We start from the raw sequence: 15,469 nt of genomic DNA, 5'->3' as shown, positions 1-15,469 counted from the left end.
ATCAGTCTTGACCCTGTGCCTCATGGGAACAGTCCAGCCTACACTGCCAAGCAAGGTCCTCCCTTGACTGGAATAAGCATCCTAGGACCGGTTTCGGGGTTTCACCCCTCTTCAGCCAGGATAGCTTGATTCCAGTGGCATGGAAAGCACGGGACTCACGTCTTAGCATACCCGTCCCACTCGGGGTGACAAATGCAAAAACAACAGTTGATGGACAGAATGCAGAACAATGTCATACATTCACCCCAGTACAGAGATCTGGGCCTAAATCCATCGTTTTTTTGCTCACCATGCCATTCCAGTTTGAACCCAGCCATATGCAAATCAGTCTTGACACTGTGCCTCATGGGAACAGTCCAGCCTAAACTGCCAAGCAAGGTCCTCCCAGGACTGGAATAAGCCTCCTAGGACCGGTTTCGGGGTTTCACCCCTCTTCAGCCAGGATAGCTTGATTCCAGTGGCATGGAAAGCACGGGACTCACGTCTGAGCATACCCGTCCCACTCGGGGTGACAAATGCAAAAACAACAGTTGATGGACAAAATGCAGAACAATGTCATACATTCACCCCAGTACATAGATCTGGGCCTAAATCCATCGTTTTTTTGCTCACCATGCCATTACAGTTTGAACCCAGCCATATGCAAATCAGTCTTGACCCTGTGCCTCATGGGAACAGTCAAGCCTAAACTGCCAAGCAAGGTCCTCCCTGGACTGGAATAAGCATCCTAGGACCGGTTTCGGGGTTTCACCCCTCTTCAGCCAGGATAGCTTGATTCCAGTGGCATGGAAAGCACGGGACTCACGTCTGAGCAAACCCGTCCCACTCGGGGTGACAAATGCAAAAACAACAGTTGATGGACAGAATGCAGAACAATGTCATACATTCACCCCAGTACAGAGATCTGGGCCTAAATCCATCATTTTTTTGCTCACCATGCCATTCCAGTTTGAACCCAGCCATATGCAAATCAGTCTTGACCCTGTGACTCATGGGAACAGTCCAGCCTAAACTGCCAAGCAAGGCCCTCCCTGGACTGGAATAAGCATCCTAGGACCGGTTTCGGGGTTTCACCCCTCTTCAGCCAGGATAGCTTGATTCCAGTGGCATGGAAAGCACGGGACTCACGTCTGAGCATACCCGTCCCACTCGGGGTGACAAATGCAAAAACAATAGTTGATGGACAGAATGCAGAACAATGTCATACATTCACCCCAGTACAGAGATCTGGGCCTAAATCCATCGTTTTTTTGCTCACCATGCCATTCAAGTTTGAACCCAGCCATATGCAAATCAGTCTTGACCCTGTGCATCATGGGAACAGTCCAGCCTAAACTGCCAAGCAAGGTCCTCCCTGGACTGGAATAAGCATCCTAGGACCGGTTTCGGGGTTTCACCCCTGTTCAGCCAGGATAGCTTGATTCCAGTGGCATGGAAAGCACAGGACTCACGTCTGGGCATACCCGTCCCACTCGGGGTGACAAATGCAAAAACAACAGTTGATGGACAGAATGCAGAACAATGTCATACATTCACCCCAGTACAGAGACCTGGGCCTAAATCCATTGTTTTTTTGCTCACCATGCCATTCCAGTTTGAACCCAGCCATATGCAAATCAGTCTTGACCCTGTGCCTCATGGGAACAGTCCAGCCTACACTGCCAAGCAAGGTCCTCCCTTGACTGGAATAAGCATCCTAGGACCGGTTTCGGGGTTTCACCCCTCTTCGGCCAGGATAGCTTGATTCCAGTGGCATGGAAAGCACGGGACTCACGTCTTAGCATACCCGTCCCACTCGGGGTGACAAATGCAAAAACAACAGTTGATGGACAGAATGCAGAACAATGTCATACATTCACCCCAGTACAGAGATCTGGGCCTAAATCCATCGTTTTTTTGCTCACCATGCCATTCCAGTTTGAACCCAGCCATATGCAAATCAGTCTTGACACTGTGCCTCATGGGAACAGTCCAGCCTAAACTGCCAAGCAAGGTCCTCCCTGGACTGGAATAAGCCTCCTAGGACCGGTTTCGGGGTTTCACCCCTCTTCAGCCAGGATAGCTTGATTCCAGTGGCATGGAAAGCACGGGACTCAAGTCTGAGCATACCCGTCCCACTCGGGGTGACAAATGCAAAAACAACAGTTGATGGACAGAATGCAGAACAATGTCATACATTCACCCCAGTACAGAGACCTGGGCCTAAATCCATCGTTTTTTTGCTCACCATGCCATTCCAGTTTGAACCCAGCCATATGCAAATCAGTCTTGACCCTGTGCCTCATGGGAACAGTCCAGCCTAAACTGCCAAGCAAGGTCCTCCCTTGACTGGAATAAGCATCCTAGGACCGGTTTCGGGGTTTCACCCCTCTTCAGCCAGGATAGCTTGATTCCAGTGGCATGGAAAGCATGCGACTCACGTCTGAGCATACCCGTCCCACTCGGGGTGACAAATGCAAAAACAACAGTTGATGGACAGAATGCAGAACAATGTCATACATTCACCCCAGTACAGAGATCTGGGCCTAAATCCATTGTTTTTTTGCTCACCATGCCATTACAGTTTGAACCCAGCCATATGCAAATCAGTCTTGACCCTGTGCCTCATGGGAACAGTCAAGCCTAAACTGCCAAGCAAGGTCCTCCCTGGACTGGAATAAGCATCCTAGGACCGGTTTCGGGGTTTCACCCCTCTTCAGCCAGGATAGCTTGATTCCAGTGGCATGGAAAGCACGGGACTCACGTCTGAGCATACCCGTCCCACTCGGGGTGACAAATGCAAAAACAACAGTTGATGGACAGAATGCAGAACAATGTCCTACATTCACCCCAGTACAGAGATCTGGGCCTAAATCCATCATTTTTTTGCTCACCATGCCATTCCAGTTTGAACCCAGCCATATGCAAATCAGTCTTGACCCTGTGACTCATGGGAACAGTCCAGCCTAAACTGCCAAGCAAGGCCCTCCCTGGACTGGAATAAGCATCCTAGGACCGGTTTCGGGGTTTCACCCCTCTTCAGCCAGGATAGCTTGATTCCAGTGGCATGGAAAGCACGGGACTCACGTCTGAGCATACCCGTCCCACTCGGGGTGACAAATGCAAAAACAATAGTTGATGGACAGAATGCAGAACAATGTCATACATTCACCCCAGTACAGAGATCTGGGCCTAAATCCATCGTTTTTTTGCTCACCATGCCATTCCAGTTTGAACCCAGCCATATGCAAATCAGTCTTGACCCTGTGCATCATGGGAACAGTCCAGCCTAAACTGCCAAGCAAGGTCCTCCCTGGACTGGAATAAGCATCCTAGGACCGGTTTCGGGGTTTCACCCCTCTTCAGCCAGGATAGCTTGATTCCAGTGGCATGGAAAGCACGGGACTCACGTCTGAGCATACCCGTCCCACTCGGGGTGACAAATGCAAAAACAACAGTTGATGGACAGAATGCAGAACAATGTCATACATTCACCCCAGTACAGGGATCTGGGCCTAAATCCATTGTTTTTTTGCTCACCATGCCATTCCAGTTTGAACCCAGCCATATGCAAATCAGTCTTGACCCTGTGCCTCATGGGAACAGTCCAGCCTAAACTGCCAAGCAAGGTCCTCCCTGGACTGGAATAAGCATCCTAGGACCGGTTTCGGGGTTTCACCCCTCTTCAGCCAGGATAGCTTGATTCCAGTGGCATGGAAAGAACGGGGCTCACGTCTGAGCATACCCGTCCCACTCGGGGTGACAAATGCAAAAACAACAGTTGATGGACAGAATGCAGAACAATGTCATACATTCACCCCAGTACAGAGATCTGGGCCTAAATCCATCGTTTTTTTGCTCACCATGCCATTCAAGTTTGAACCCAGCCATATGCAAATCAGTCTTGACCCTGTGCCTCATGGGAACAGTCCAGCCTAAACTGCCAAGCAAGGTCCTCCCTGGACTGGAATAAGCATCCTAGGACCGGTTTCGGGGTTTCACCCCTCTTCAGCCAGAATAGCTTGATTCCAGCGGCATGGAAAGCACGGGACTCACGTCTGAGCATACCCGTCCCACTCGGGGTGACAAATGCAAAAACAACAGTTGATGGACCGAATGCAGAACAATGTCATACATTCACCCCAGCACAGAGATCTGGGCCTAAATCCATCGTTTTTTTGCTCACCATGCCATTCCAGTTTGAACCCAGCCATATGCAAATCAGTCTTGACCCTGTGCCTCATGGGAACAGTCCAGCCTAAACTGCCAAGCAAGGTCCTCCCTGGACTGGAATAAGCATCCTAGGACCGGTTTCGGGGTTTCACCCCTCTTCAGCCAGGATAGCTTGATTCCAGTGGCATGGAAAGCACAGGACTCACGTCTGAGCTTACCCGTCCCACTCGGGGTGACAAATGCAAAAACAACAGTTGATGGACAGAATGCAGAACAATGTCATACATTCACCCCAGTACAGAGATCTGGGCCTAAATCCATCGTTTTTTTGCTCACCATGCCATTCCAGTTTGAACCCAGCCATATGCAAATCAGTCTTGACCCTGTGCCTCATGGGAACAGTCCAGCCTAAACTGCCAAGCAAGGTCTTCCCTGGCCTGGAATAAGCATCCTAGGACCGGTTTCGGGGTTTCACCCCTCTTCAGCCAGGATAGCTTGATTCCAGTGGCATGGAAAGCACGGGACTCACGTCTGAGCATACCCGTCCCACTCGGGGTGACAAATGCAAAAACAACAGTTGATGGACAGAATGCAGAACAATGTCATACATTCACCCCAGTACAGAGACCTGGGCCTAAATCCATCGTTTTTTTGCTCACCATGCCATTCCAGTTTGAACCCAGCCATATGCAAATCAGTCTTGACCCTGTGCCTCATGGGAACAGTCCAGCCTACACTGCCAAGCAAGGTCCTCCCTTGACTGGAATAAGCATCCTAGGACCGGTTTCGGGGTTTCACCCCTCTTCAGCCAGGATAGCTTGATTCCAGTGGCATGGAAAGCACGGGACTCACGTCTTAGCATACCCGTCCCACTCGGGGTGACAAATACAAAAACAACAGTTGATGGACAGAATGCAGAACAATATCATACATTCACCCCAGTACAGAGATCTGGCCCTAAATCCATCGTTTTTTTGCTCACCATGCCATTCCAGTTTGAACCCAGCCATATGCAAATCAGTCTTGACACTGTGCCTCATGGGAACAGTCCAGCCTAAACTGCCAAGCAAGGTCCTCCCTGGACTGGAATAAGCCTCCTAGGACCGGTTTCGGGGTTTCACCCCTCTTCAGCCAGGATAGCTTGATTCCAGTGGCATGGAAAGCACGGGACTCACGTCTGAGCATACCCGTCCCACTCGGGGTGACAAATGCAAAAACAACAGTTGATGGACAGAATGCAGAACAATGTCATACATTCACCCCAGTACATAGATCTGGGCCTAAATCCATCGTTTTTTTGCTCACCATGCCATTCCAGTTTGAACCCAGCCATATGCAAATCAGTCTTGACCCTGTGCCTCATGGGAACAGTCCAGCATAAACTGCCAAGCAAGGTCCTCCCTTGACTGGAATAAGCACCCTAGGACCGGTTTCGGGGTTTCACCCCTCTTCAGCCAGGATAGCTTGATTCCAGTGGCATGGAAAGCCAGCGACTCACGTCTGAGCATACCCGTCCCACTCGGGGTGACAAATGCAAAAACAACAGTTGATGGACAGAATGCAGAACAATGTCATACATTCACCCCAGTACAGAGATCTGGGCCTAAATCCATCGTTTTTTTGCTCACCATGCCATTACAGTTTGAACCCAGCCATATGCAAATCAGTCTTGACCCTGTGCCTCATGGGAACAGTCAAGCCTAAACTGCCAAGCAAGGTCCTCCCTGGACTGGAATAAGCATCCTAGGACCGGTTTCGGGGTTTCACCCCTCTTCAGCCAGGATAGCTTGATTCCAGTGGCATGGAAAGCACGGGACTCACGTCTGAGCATACCCGTCCCACTCGGGGTGACAAATGCAAAAACAACAGTTGATGGACAGAATGCAGAACAATGTCATACATTCACCCCAGTACAGAGATCTGGGCCTAAATCCATCATTTTTTTGCTCACCATGCCATTCCAGTTTGAACCCAGCCATATGCAAATCAGTCTTGACCCTGTGACTCATGGGAACAGTCCAGCCTAAACTGCCAAGCAAGGCCCTCCCTGGACTGGAATAAGCATCCTAGGACCGGTTTCGGGGTTTCACCCCTCTTCAGCCAGGATAGCTTGATTCCAGTGGCATGGAAAGCACGGGACTCACGTCTGAGAATACCCGTCCCACTCGGGGTGACAAATGCAAAAACAATAGTTGATGGACAGAATGCAGAACAATGTCATACATTCACCCCAGTACAGAGATCTGGGCCTAAATCCATCGTTTTTTTGCTCACCATGCCATTCCAGTTTGAACCCAGCCATATGCAAATCAGTCTTGACCCTGTGCATCATGGGAACAGTCCAGCCTAAACTGCCAAGCAAGGTCCTCCCTGGACTGGAATAAGCATCCTAGGACCGGTTTCGGGGTTTCACCCCTCTTCAGCCAGGATAGCTTGATTCCAGTGGCATGGAAAGCACGGGACTCACGTCTGAGCATACCCGTCCCACTCGGGGTGACAAATGCAAAAACAACAGTTGATGGACAGAATGCAGAACAATGTCATACATTCACCCCAGTACAGGGATCTGGGCCTAAATCCATTGTTTTTTTGCTCACCATGCCATTCCAGTTTGAACCCAGCCATATGCAAATCAGTCTTGACCCTGTGCCTCATGGGAACAGTCCAGCCTAAACTGCCAAGCAAGGTCCTCCCTGGACTGGAATAAGCATCCTAGGACCGGTTTCGGGGTTTCACCCCTCTTCAGCCCGGATAGCTTGATTCCAGTGGCATGGAAAGCACGGGACTCACGTCTGAGCATACCCGTCCCACTCAGGGTGACAAATGCAAAAACAACAGTTGATGGACAGAATGCAGAACAATGTCATACATTCACCCCAGTACAGAGATCTGGGCCTAAATCCATCGTTTTTTTGCTCACCATGCCATTCCAGTTTGAACCCAGCCATATGCAAATCAGTCTTGACCCTGTGCCTCATGTGAACAGTCCAGCCTAAACTGCCAAGCAAGGTCCTCCCTGGACTGGAATAAGCATCCTAGGACCAGTTTCGGGGTTTCACCCCTCTTCAGCCAGGATACCTTGATTCCAGTGGCATGGAAAGCACGGGACTCACGTCTGAGCATACCCGTCCCAGTCGGGGTGACAAATGCAAAAACAACAGTTGATGGACAGAATGCAGAACAATGTCATACATTCACCCCAGTACAGAGATCTGGGCCTAAATCCATCGTTTTTTTGCTCACCATGCCATTCCAGTTTGAACCCAGCCATATGCAAATCAGTCTTGACCCTGTGCCTCATGGGAACAGTCCAGCCTAAACTGCCAAGCAAGGTCCTCCCTTGACTGGAATAAGCATCCTAGGACCGGTTTCGGGGTTTCACCCCTCTTCAGCCAGGATAGCTTGATTCCAGTGGCATGGAAAGCACGGGACTCACGTCTGAGCATACCCGTCCCAATCGGAGTGACAAATGCAAAAACAACAGTTGATGGACAGAATGCAGAACAATGTCATACATTCACCCCAGTACAGAGATCTGGGCCTAAATCCATCGTTTTTTTGCTCACCATGCCATTCCAGTTTGAACCCAGCCATATGCAAATCAGTCTTGACCCTGTGCCTCATGGGAACAGTCCAGCCTAAACTGCCAAGCAAGGTCCTCCCTGGACTGGAATAAGCATCCTAGGACCGGTTTCGGGGTTTCACCCCTCTTCAGCCAGGATAGCTTGATTCCAGTGGCATGGAAAGCACGGGACTCACGTCTGAGCATACCCGTCACACTCGGGGTGACAAATGCAAAAACAACAGTTGATGGACAGAATGCAGAACAATGTCATACATTCACCCCAGTACAGGGATCTGGGCCTAAATCCATTGTTTTTTTTGCTCACCATGCCATTCAAGTTTGAACCCAGCCATATGCAAATCAGTCTTGACCCTGTGCCTCATGGGAACAGTCCAGCCTAAACTGCCAAGCAAGGTCCTCCCTGGACTGGAATAAGCCTCCTAGGACCGGTTTCGGGGTTTCACCCCTCTTCAGCCAGGATCGCTTGATTCCAGTGGCATGGAAAGCACGGGACTCACGTCTGAGCATACCCGTCCCACTCGGGGTGACAAATGCAAAAACAACAGTTGATGGACAGAATGCAGAACAATGTCATACATTCACCCCAGTACAGAGATCTGGGCCTAAATCCATCGTTTTTTTGCTCACCATGCCATTCCAGTTTGAACCCAGCCATATGCAAATCAGTCTTGACCCTGTGCCTCATGGGAACAGTCCAGCCTAAACTGCCAAGCAAGGTCCTCCCTGGACTGGAATAAGCATCCTAGGACCGGTTTCGGGGTTTCACCCCTCTTCAGCCAGGATAGCTTGATTCCAGTGGCATGGAAAGCACGGGACTCACGTTTGAGCATACCCGTCCCACTCGGGGTGACAAATGCAAAAACAACAGTTGATGGACAGAATGCAGAACAATGTCATACATTCACCCCAGTACAGAGATCTGGGCCTAAATCCATCGTTTTTTTGCTCACCCTGCCATTCCAGTTTGAACCCAGCCATATGCAAATCAGTCTTGACCCTGTGCCTCATGGGAACAGTCCAGCCTAAACTGCCAAGCAAGGTCCTCCCTGGCCTGGAATAAGCATCCTAGGACCGGTTTCGGGGTTTCACCCCTCTTCAGCCAGGATAGCTTGATTCCAGTGGCATGGAAAGCACGGGACTCACGTCTGAGCATACCCGTCCCACTCGGGGTGACAAATGCAAAAACAACAGTTGATGGACAGAATGCAGAACAATGTCATACATTCACCCCAGTACAGAGACCTGGGCCTAAATCCATTGTTTTTTTGCTCACCATGCCATTCCAGTTTGAACCCAGCCATATGCAAATCAGTCTTGACCCTGTGCCTCATGGGAACAGTCCAGCCTACACTGCCAAGCAAGGTCCTCCCTTGACTGGAATAAGCATCCTAGGACCGGTTTCGGGGTTTCACCCCTCTTCGGCCAGGATAGCTTGATTCCAGTGGCATGGAAAGCACGGGACTCACGTCTTAGCATACCCGTCCCACTCGGGGTGACAAATGCAAAAACAACAGTTGATGGACAGAATGCAGAACAATGTCATACATTCACCCCAGTACAGAGATCTGGGCCTAAATCCATCGTTTTTTTGCTCACCATGCCATTCCAGTTTGAACCCAGCCATATGCAAATCAGTCTTGACACTGTGCCTCATGGGAACAGTCCAGCCTAAACTGCCAAGCAAGGTCCTCCCTGGACTGGAATAAGCCTCCTAGGACCGGTTTCGGGGTTTCACCCCTCTTCAGCCAGGATAGCTTGATTCCAGTGGCATGGAAAGCACGGGACTCAAGTCTGAGCATACCCGTCCCACTCGGGGTGACAAATGCAAAAACAACAGTTGATGGACAGAATGCAGAACAATGTCATACATTCACCCCAGTACAGAGACCTGGGCCTAAATCCATCGTTTTTTTGCTCACCATGCCATTCCAGTTTGAACCCAGCCATATGCAAATCAGTCTTGACCCTGTGCCTCATGGGAACAGTCCAGCCTAAACTGCCAAGCAAGGTCCTCCCTTGACTGGAATAAGCATCCTAGGACCGGTTTCGGGGTTTCACCCCTCTTCAGCCAGGATAGCTTGATTCCAGTGGCATGGAAAGCATGCGACTCACGTCTGAGCATACCCGTCCCACTCGGGGTGACAAATGCAAAAACAACAGTTGATGGACAGAATGCAGAACAATGTCATACATTCACCCCAGTACAGAGATCTGGGCCTAAATCCATTGTTTTTTTGCTCACCATGCCATTACAGTTTGAACCCAGCCATATGCAAATCAGTCTTGACCCTGTGCCTCATGGGAACAGTCAAGCCTAAACTGCCAAGCAAGGTCCTCCCTGGACTGGAATAAGCATCCTAGGACCGGTTTCGGGGTTTCACCCCTCTTCAGCCAGGATAGCTTGATTCCAGTGGCATGGAAAGCACGGGACTCACGTCTGAGCATACCCGTCCCACTCGGGGTGACAAATGCAAAAACAACAGTTGATGGACAGAATGCAGAACAATGTCATACATTCACCCCAGTACAGAGATCTGGGCCTAAATCCATCATTTTTTTGCTCACCATGCCATTCCAGTTTGAACCCAGCCATATGCAAATCAGTCTTGACCCTGTGACTCATGGGAACAGTCCAGCCTAAACTGCCAAGCAAGGCCCTCCCTGGACTGGAATAAGCATCCTAGGACCGGTTTCGGGGTTTCACCCCTCTTCAGCCAGGATAGCTTGATTCCAGTGGCATGGAAAGCACGGGACTCACGTCTGAGCATACCCGTCCCACTCGGGGTGACAAATGCAAAAACAATAGTTGATGGACAGAATGCAGAACAATGTCATACATTCACCCCAGTACAGAGATCTGGGCCTAAATCCATCGTTTTTTTGCTCACCATGCCATTCCAGTTTGAACCCAGCCATATGCAAATCAGTCTTGACCCTGTGCATCATGGGAACAGTCCAGCCTAAACTGCCAAGCAAGGTCCTCCCTGGACTGGAATAAGCATCCTAGGACCGGTTTCGGGGTTTCACCCCTCTTCAGCCAGGATAGCTTGATTCCAGTGGCATGGAAAGCACGGGACTCACGTCTGAGCATACCCGTCCCACTCGGGGTGACAAATGCAAAAACAACAGTTGATGGACAGAATGCAGAACAATGTCATACATTCACCCCAGTACAGGGATCTGGGCCTAAATCCATTGTTTTTTTGCTCACCATGCCATTCCAGTTTGAACCCAGCCATATGCAAATCAGTCTTGACCCTGTGCCTCATGGGAACAGTCCAGCCTAAACTGCCAAGCAAGGTCCTCCCTGGACTGGAATAAGCATCCTAGGACCGGTTTCGGGGTTTCACCCCTCTTCAGCCAGGATAGCTTGATTCCAGTGGCATGGAAAGCACGGGGCTCACGTCTGAGCATACCCGTCCCACTCGGGGTGACAAATGCAAAAACAACAGTTGATGGACAGAATGCAGAACAATGTCATACATTCACCCCAGTACAGAGATCTGGGCCTAAATCCATCGTTTTTTTGCTCACCATGCCATTCAAGTTTGAACCCAGCCATATGCAAATCAGTCTTGACCCTGTGCCTCATGGGAACAGTCCAGCCTAAACTGCCAAGCAAGGTCCTCCCTGGACTGGAATAAGCATCCTAGGACCGGTTTCGGGGTTTCACCCCTCTTCAGCCAGAATAGCTTGATTCCAGCGGCATGGAAAGCACGGGACTCACGTCTGAGCATACCCGTCCCACTCGGGGTGACAAATGCAAAAACAACAGTTGATGGACCGAATGCAGAACAATGTCATACATTCACCCCAGCACAGAGATCTGGGCCTAAATCCATCGTTTTTTTGCTCACCATGCCATTCCAGTTTGAACCCAGCCATATGCAAATCAGTCTTGACCCTGTGCCTCATGGGAACAGTCCAGCCTAAACTGCCAAGCAAGGTCCTCCCTGGACTGGAATAAGCATCCTAGGACCGGTTTCGGGGTTTCACCCCTCTTCAGCCAGGATAGCTTGATTCCAGTGGCATGGAAAGCACAGGACTCACGTCTGAGCTTACCCGTCCCACTCGGGGTGACAAATGCAAAAACAACAGTTGATGGACAGAATGCAGAACAATGTCATACATTCACCCCAGTACAGAGATCTGGGCCTAAATCCATCGTTTTTTTGCTCACCATGCCATTCCAGTTTGAACCCAGCCATATGCAAATCAGTCTTGACCCTGTGCCTCATGGGAACAGTCCAGCCTAAACTGCCAAGCAAGGTCTTCCCTGGCCTGGAATAAGCATCCTAGGACCGGTTTCGGGGTTTCACCCCTCTTCAGCCAGGATAGCTTGATTCCAGTGGCATGGAAAGCACGGGACTCACGTCTGAGCATACCCGTCCCACTCGGGGTGACAAATGCAAAAACAACAGTTGATGGACAGAATGCAGAACAATGTCATACATTCACCCCAGTACAGAGACCTGGGCCTAAATCCATCGTTTTTTTGCTCACCATGCCATTCCAGTTTGAACCCAGCCATATGCAAATCAGTCTTGACCCTGTGCCTCATGGGAACAGTCCAGCCTACACTGCCAAGCAAGGTCCTCCCTTGACTGGAATAAGCATCCTAGGACCGGTTTCGGGGTTTCACCCCTCTTCAGCCAGGATAGCTTGATTCCAGTGGCATGGAAAGCACGGGACTCACGTCTTAGCATACCCGTCCCACTCGGGGTGACAAATACAAAAACAACAGTTGATGGACAGAATGCAGAACAATATCATACATTCACCCCAGTACAGAGATCTGGCCCTAAATCCATCGTTTTTTTGCTCACCATGCCATTCCAGTTTGAACCCAGCCATATGCAAATCAGTCTTGACACTGTGCCTCATGGGAACAGTCCAGCCTAAACTGCCAAGCAAGGTCCTCCCTGGACTGGAATAAGCCTCCTAGGACCGGTTTCGGGGTTTCACCCCTCTTCAGCCAGGATAGCTTGATTCCAGTGGCATGGAAAGCACGGGACTCACGTCTGAGCATACCCGTCCCACTCGGGGTGACAAATGCAAAAACAACAGTTGATGGACAGAATGCAGAACAATGTCATACATTCACCCCAGTACATAGATCTGGGCCTAAATCCATCGTTTTTTTGCTCACCATGCCATTCCAGTTTGAACCCAGCCATATGCAAATCAGTCTTGACCCTGTGCCTCATGGGAACAGTCCAGCATAAACTGCCAAGCAAGGTCCTCCCTTGACTGGAATAAGCACCCTAGGACCGGTTTCGGGGTTTCACCCCTCTTCAGCCAGGATAGCTTGATTCCAGTGGCATGGAAAGCCCGCGACTCACGTCTGAGCATACCCGTCCCACTCGGGGTGACAAATGCAAAAACAACAGTTGATGGACAGAATGCAGAACAATGTCATACATTCACCCCAGTACAGAGATCTGGGCCTAAATCCATTGTTTTTTTGCTCACCATGCCATTACAGTTTGAACCCAGCCATATGCAAATCAGTCTTGACCCTGTGCCTCATGGGAACAGTCAAGCCTAAACTGCCAAGCAAGGTCCTCCCTGGACTGGAATAAGCATCCTAGGACCGGTTTCGGGGTTTCACCCCTCTTCAGCCAGGATAGCTTGATTCCAGTGGCATGGAAAGCACGGGACTCACGTCTGAGCATACCCGTCCCACTCGGGGTGACAAATGCAAAAACAACAGTTGATGGACAGAATGCAGAACAATGTCATACATTCACCCCAGTACAGAGATCTGGGCCTAAATCCATCATTTTTTTGCTCACCATGCCATTCCAGTTTGAACCCAGCCATATGCAAATCAGTCTTGACCCTGTGACTCATGGGAACAGTCCAGCCTAAACTGCCAAGCAAGGCCCTCCCTGGACTGGAATAAGCATCCTAGGACCGGTTTCGGGGTTTCACCCCTCTTCAGCCAGGATAGCTTGATTCCAGTGGCATGGAAAGCACGGGACTCACGTCTGAGCATACCCGTCCCACTCGGGGTGACAAATGCAAAAACAATAGTTGATGGACAGAATGCAGAACAATGTCATACATTCACCCCAGTACAGAGATCTGGGCCTAAATCCATCGTTTTTTTGCTCACCATGCCATTCCAGTTTGAACCCAGCCATATGCAAATCAGTCTTGACCCTGTGCATCATGGGAACAGTCCAGCCTAAACTGCCAAGCAAGGTCCTCCCTGGACTGGAATAAGCATCCTAGGACCGGTTTCGGGGTTTCACCCCTCTTCAGCCAGGATAGCTTGATTCCAGTGGCATGGAAAGCACGGGACTCACGTCTGAGCATACCCGTCCCACTCGGGGTGACAAATGCAAAAACAACAGTTGATGGACAGAATGCAGAACAATGTCATACATTCACCCCAGTACAGGAATCTGGGCCTAAATCCATTGTTTTTTTGCTCACCATGCCATTCCAGTTTGAACCCAGCCATATGCAAATCAGTCTTGACCCTGTGCCTCATGGGAACAGTCCAGCCTAAACTGCCAAGCAAGGTCCTCCCTGGACTGGAATAAGCATCCTAGGACCGGTTTCGGGGTTTCACCCCTCTTCAGCCAGGATAGCTTGATTCCAGTGGCATGGAAAGCACGGGACTCACGTCTGAGCATACCCGTCCCACTCGGGGTGACAAATGCAAAAACAACAGTTGATGGACAGAATGCAGAACAATGTCATACATTCACCCCAGTACAGAGATCTGGGCCTAAATCCATCGTTTTTTTGCTCACCATGCCATTCCAGTTTGAACCCAGCCATATGCAAATCAGTCTTGACCCTGTGCCTCATGTGAACAGTCCAGCCTAAACTGCCAAGCAAGGTCCTCCCTGGACTGGAATAAGCATCCTAGGACCAGTTTCGGGGTTTCACCCCTCTTCAGCCAGGATACCTTGATTCCAGTGGCATGGAAAGCACGGGACTCACGTCTGAGCATACCCGTCCCAGTCGGGGTGACAAATGCAAAAACAACAGTTGATGGACAGAATGCAGAACAATGTCATACATTCACCCCAGTACAGAGATCTGGGCCTAAATCCATCGTTTTTTTGCTCACCATGCCATTCCAGTTTGAACCCAGCCATATGCAAATCAGTCTTGACCCTGTGCCTCATGGGAACAGTCCAGCCTAAACTGCCAAGCAAGGTCCTCCCTTGACTGGAATAAGCATCCTAGGACCGGTTTCGGGGTTTCACCCCTCTTCAGCCAGGATAGCTTGATTCCAGTGGCATGGAAAGCACGGGACTCACGTCTGAGCATACCCGTCCCAATCGGGGTGACAAATGCAAAAACAACAGTTGATGGACAGAATGCAGAACAATGTCATACATTCACCCCAGTACAGAGATCTGGGCCTAAATCCATCGTTTTTTTGCTCACCATGCCATTCCAGTTTGAACCCAGCCATATGCAAATCAGTCTTGACCCTGTGCCTCATGGGAACAGTCCAGCCTAAACTGCCAAGCAAGGTCCTCCCTGGACTGGAATAAGCATCCTAGGACCGGTTTCGGGGTTTCACCCCTCTTCAGCCAGGATAGCTTGATTCCAGTGGCATGGAAAGCACAGGACTCACGTCTGAGCATACCCGTCACACTCGGGGTGACAAATGCAAAAACAACAGTTGATGGACAGAATGCAGAACAATGTCATACATTCACCCCAGTACAGGGATCTGGGCCTAAATCCATTGTTTTTTTTGCT

The sequence above is a fragment of the Triturus cristatus genome, chromosome 8 (assembly GCF_964204655.1).
Source record: "Triturus cristatus chromosome 8, aTriCri1.1, whole genome shotgun sequence".
NCBI lineage: Eukaryota > Metazoa > Chordata > Amphibia > Caudata > Salamandridae > Triturus > Triturus cristatus.
Note: the sequence above shows the minus strand (reverse complement) of the source record.